Here is a 5,906-nt window from a genome sequence, read left to right on the forward strand (position 1 = left end):
TTCATTGCGAATGTGAGATTTTTAAAGCGTCATTGTTAACTGATAACTGCATTTTAACTTAAGTTGACTGAAGAACACAAAAAGTTTTAAACACTGTTGATGGTTCATTTGGCAATAGCACATCCACCCTAGTCAAACCCACAGCCACATTGTTACAGTAACATTGTTAATGGTCTATTTGGCAATGTTACATCCATCCTAATCACAACCACAGCAATCGGAGTTGTTAAGATCGTTACAGTTGCATTGTATAATGTCTATTGGGAACTGTAACATTCACCCTAATTACAACAACAGCCGAAGATATTTTCAACGTTGTTACAGTAACATTGTTCATTCTCTTCCATCATCCGCTGAAGTTGTCAAAAATGTTACAGTAATATTTGTTAATTGTCATGTAACTAATGTAACCATTGTTACATCCACCCTAGTCACACCCACTGCCGCTGAAGTTGTCAAAAATGTTACAGTAACATTTGTTAATTGTCATGTAATTGATGTAAGCATTGTTACATCCACCCTAGTCACACCCACTGCCGCTGAAGTTGTCAAAAATGTTACAGTAATATTTGTTAATTGTCATGTAACTGATGTAAGCATTGTTACATCCACACTAGTCACACCCACTGCCGCTGAAGTTGTCAAAAATGTTACAGTAACATTTGTTAATTGTCATGTAATTGATGTAAGCATTGTTACATCCACCCTAGTCACACGCACTGCCGCTGAAGTTGTCAAAAATGTTACAGTAATATTTGTTAATTGTCATGTAACTGATGTAACCATTGTTACATCCACCCTAGTCACACCCACTGCCGCTGAAGTTGTCAAAAATGTTACAGTAATATTTGTTAATTGTCATGTAACTGATGTAAGCATTGTTACATCCACACTAGTCACACCCACTGCCGCTGAAGTTGTCAAAAATGTTACAGTAACATTTGTTAATTCGCATGTAACTGATGTAAGCATTGTTACATCCACCCTAGTTACACCCACTGCCGCTGAAGTTGTCAAAAATGTTACAGTAACATTTGTTAATTGTCATGTAATTGATGTAAGCATTGTTACATCCACCCTAGTCACACGCACTGCCGCTGAAGTTGTCAAAAATGTTACAGTAACATTATTAATTGTCATGTAATTGGTGTAACCATTGTTACATCCACCCTAGTCACACGCACTGCCGCTGAAGTTCTCCACCCCGTTATAACCACAGTGAGTTTGGTTGAACCAAAACCCCCACTTCCGCCCCATGGCGTAGATGGTGGCGCCGCTCGACCCCGGGCAGGTGGGGGTCGTGTAGGTGTACCTGCTTTGGGTGTGCCCGACCGGCGAGTCGGAGACATGGTCCTTAGAGATCCACTCCCCGACGGAAACGTGCTTGAATAGCCCGTGGGGGTGCGACACAATGACCACCAGCCGGTGCTTGGGACTGTCGAAGAATTCGTTCACTTTACGGTGCGCCGCGGGGTACCGGATCCACTCTCTGTTCACGTCACTGATGAACCGCATGTCGTGCGTGACGCATGTCACGTGACACCGGTCGTCGTTGACGTCCGCTCTCTCCATGCCGATGACTTCGAGAAATATGGCGGCGCTGTGAAGTGAGTCATACCCAAACCTGCAGGTAGTGTGTAGAGCTTCCGTTGCGTCATAGACCACGTGGACGGAAGTGATGATCCTTATGATTCCCCATTCTTCAACGGAGTTGCCGGAATTCGTACACGCTTTACAAGGGCAAGTGCGGTTCGGTTTACGTTTCTCCCTGATTGTGATTCCGATTCTCCCACTTCCGGTGCGTACCTGGCTACTGCCCTTGGCTGTTCCAAACGGATACGGTCGGTTGGTGTTGTGTTAGAACTCTGGCCTGTCGTAACTGGTGAAGCTGACTTCAAGTTTCACGGAGAGATAGGCTAGGATGTTGATGACGTCGAGTATGGCTTTGCTGCGGTAGGGAATGGGGAGGTGGCGGAGCATGAAGGTGGTGAATGGGACGAAGAGGTTGTGGCACTTTTTGGTACACACGATTTGTTTCATGGACGTGATGTTGCCCTCATGTTGAATATCCACTTCGTGGGTACCTGGTATTGGGGATATGGAAATACGAGGAGAAAGAGTGTGGGGTAAGGATTGTAAGGAAAATAAATTATTGGAAAATAGGACGAGTGAAGCTGTAGTTTTCTAAATAGATTAAATGAAACATAACAAAAAATGCGTTGAGATTAATCATGATGTGAGGTTGTAGGTTGATTGTTTGCTGATATGTTACACTAAACTAACAGAAACACAATACATGTGTGGTTTGTTAGGCTAAACCAGGGGTCTCCAAACTTTTTAGTCCGAGGGCCGCATTAACGATCAAATTTCACTTCGGGGGCCAGTTTCTTCCAGGCATGTCTTTGGTTTTTCTGGGCGAAGTTCCTCAGCCATCCCCAACAAACGGTTTGTCCGTGGACAAAAAGATCTCCGCGGGCCGGATGAGAGGACTTCGCGGGCCGCATCCGGCCCGCGGGCCGTAGTTTGGAGACCCCTGGGCTAAACTAACAGAATCACAATAAATATGTGGTATGTTAGACTAAACTAACAGAATCACAATAAATATGTGGTATGTTAGACTAAACTAACCGAATCACAATAAATATGTGGTATGTTAGACTAAACTAACAGAATCACAATAAATATGTTACAACTAACAGAATAAAACAATACATTAATTATAAGTTAGGCTTCACCAAAAGAATCAAACAACTCCTTCACCAAATACTCACTCCCGTACCCACCTTCAAATCTATGCTCCATACTGTCCTTCCCTACTTCTCTATAAACCTGTAAGACTATTATTTTAAAAAAGATCAGTTGTCAATGAAGCAGAAGCAGGCGTAATGTCATGGGCCAACTTGAAGAATAGCTCAAAATCGAGTACGATAAGAGGTTTGGTCGCGACCCTATGCTCCATATAGCGGTCCACAGGAATGATGATGAATTATATGCCTGCCTAAATGTAACTGAATTTAAGGCACTGACATTGATGTAACGTGATTAAAGTACTGATTTCAAAAAGAAAGTTTCGAGCTATAATCTTTACTATATTACTTAAACACGGTGTTGACAATTGAAAAAAAATTGCATCTTAATTTTAGCATTTTTTCTAAAAAAAAAAAAAAAAACGTAAGAAACACTTTGACAAAATAACTTTAGCAAAATATTTTTTTTAAACTTGATAATAAAAAGCTTTTATTTATTGACTAAAATAAGAGAATAATTATTTTAAATAAACGCCCAATAATTAATAACGCACCTCTATTTACACAACTGTGAAGAAAAACGTGGCTCACTCATAAATTTTTTATAAAGAGCATACTTATTCTAACTATATATTAATAGGGTAATATATTTTTGCAGTATTTGAGTACCGGTGTAAAAAAAATTTTGATTAGACTAAGCCCGGATAATAGTTATATAACATTGTTATTAAACAACTACTTCAACAGATTTTAATTACATGAAATTTATGTTTGAAATTTTACATACCAGATTGAACACAACAAAACTCAGTTAAAAAAAAATAACAGCACACTCAATCAAAATAAATCCCTGAACACAATCCTGGCTGGTTTCGTGTGCTGTCACAGTACGGGGAGATAAGTCACCCGCTCCAATGTTGCAATACACGGTTAGCGCACTTCCCCGAGTTCTCGGTGAAATATGACCCATCGTGATCACGAAGCCGTGTAAACTGAACAGAAATTGTGTCAAGACTGGGTTAACATTTACAAACTAATTTAACCTTCACGCTTGCCTGCGGCACGGACCACACTCTAACAGTGTATCTTCCAGACTTTTTTTCTCCGGGGCGGGGGGGGGGCACTTGAAATTTTCGGGTTTCAGGGTGGGGGCGGTAGACTTTCTTCCGTGGGGGGGGGGGGGCGGACACTGTTAAAAGTATATATTTTCCATATAAATTTCTTGTCGTTCGGGGGAGGGGGGGGGCGGTAGACTATTTCAGATTTTCCATTTCTTTTTTTTTTTTTTCAAATGTATGTGTTGCATCTTGTACAGTCTACGAACAAATGTGATTTTTACAAGCTTTTATTTAACTCACTTCCTCGTCAGTCTGTCGTCAGTCTGTCGTCAGTCTGTCGTCAGTCTGTCTAGACGGAAACGCAGGAGTGAAAATTCGGACAGTTCTACTTGACCGACACGATTCACAGTTGGCACGTGGGTCAAGACATGAAGACAATGCAATCTGAAACTAAATTTGACTTAATTGGATGCCTAATTGATTTTTTATGAATTAATTAAAATTTGGACCGAATTAGTAGGCATGTCTAGCCAACCACACCACACGCGTCATCAATAGCTGCGCCATCACGACCACGTAATGGCTGTGTTCAAAAACCATTGCGCGCCTACTGAACGTGATATTCAGAAGGCGCGCAATGGTTTTTAGTCATGTAACTCTATTGTAGATAAAACATGTAAAGTACTGAAAAAAAAATTCATAAAAAACGTTTTAATAACAAGCTTTTATGTAATGATGCACTAAAAAGTAGAAAATAAATTATAGACTACTATTTAAATAACTATAAAGAAAAGCGTGGGTGTCTTCCTTAACATTAGTAAAGGTATCCAATAGATACTAAAGTGACCCACGCTTTTCTTTATAGTTATTTAAATAGTAGTCTATAATTTATTTTCTACTTTTTAGTGCATCATTACATAAAAGCTTGTTATTAAAACGTTTTTTATGAATTTTTTTTACAAGCTTTTATTTAACTCACTTTCTCGACAGTCTGTCTGTCTGTCTAGACGGAAACGCAGGAGTGAAAATTCGGACAGTTCTACTTGACCGATACGATTCACAGTTGGCACGTGGGTCAAGACATGAAGACAATGCAATCTGAAACTAAATTTGACTTAATTGGATGCCTAATTGATTTTTTATGAATTAATTAAAATTTGGACCGAATTAGTAGGCATGTCTAGCCAACCACACCACACGCGTCATCACCTTCAATAGCTGCGCCATCACGTAATGGCTGCGTTCAAAAACCATTGCGCGCCTACTGAACGTGATGTTCAGTAGGCGCGCAATGGTTTTTAGTCATGTAACTCTATTGTAAATAAAACATGTAAAGTACTGAAAACAAAATTCATAAAAAACGTTTTAATAACAAGCTTTTATGTAATGATGCACTAAAAAGTATAAAATAAATTATACACTACTATTTAAATTACTATAAAGAAAAGCGTGGGTCACTTTAGTACTTTAGTACCTATTGGATACCTTTACTAATATTTGAGAAGAGACCCACGCTTTTATTTATAGTAATTTAAATAGTAGTCTATAATTTATTATTACAAGCTTTTATTTAACTCACTTCCTCGTCAGTCGTCAGTCTGTCTAGACCTAAACGCAGGAGTGAAAATTCGGACAGTTCTACTTGACCGATACGATTCACAGTTGGCACGTGGGTCAAGACATGAAGACAATGCAATCTGAAACTAAATTTGACTTAATTGGATGCCTAATTAATTTTTTATGAATTAATAAAAATTTGGACCGAATTAGTAGGCATGTCTAGCCAACCACACCACACGCGTCATCACCTTCAATAGCTGCGCCATCACGTAATGGCTGCGTTCAAAAACCATTGCGCGCCTACTGAACGTGATGTTCAGTAGGCGCGCAATGGTTTTTAGTCATGTAACTCTATTGTAAATAAAACATGTAAAGTAGGCCTACTGAAAAAAAAATTCATAAAAAACGTTTTAATAACAAGCTTTTATGTAACGATGCACTAAAAAGTAGAAAATAAATTATAGACTACTATTTAAATAACTATAAAGAAAAGCGTGGGTGTCTTCCTTAACATTAGTAAAGGTATCCAATAGATACTAAA

At 39.1% G+C, this 5,906-nt stretch overlaps 1 long non-coding RNA gene across 1 annotated transcript; it reads right to left on the minus strand.

Annotated features, from left to right (window-relative positions):
* Positions 1-11: 11 nt before the first annotated feature.
* LOC131935786 (uncharacterized) lies at positions 12-3,713 on the minus strand. The gene is made up of 3 exons (XR_009385979.1): positions 3,535-3,713; positions 2,784-2,837; positions 12-2,084 (listed from the first exon to the last, which is right to left on the minus strand). It is a non-coding gene; the product is annotated as an uncharacterized LOC131935786 (long non-coding RNA).
* Between the last annotated feature and the right edge of the window lie 2,193 nt (positions 3,714-5,906).

This window comes from Physella acuta, unplaced genomic scaffold, assembly GCF_028476545.2.
Source record: "Physella acuta isolate Inbredline_101_S28 unplaced genomic scaffold, ASM2847654v3 ptg000160l, whole genome shotgun sequence".
In the NCBI taxonomy this organism is placed as follows: domain Eukaryota; kingdom Metazoa; phylum Mollusca; class Gastropoda; family Physidae; genus Physella; species Physella acuta.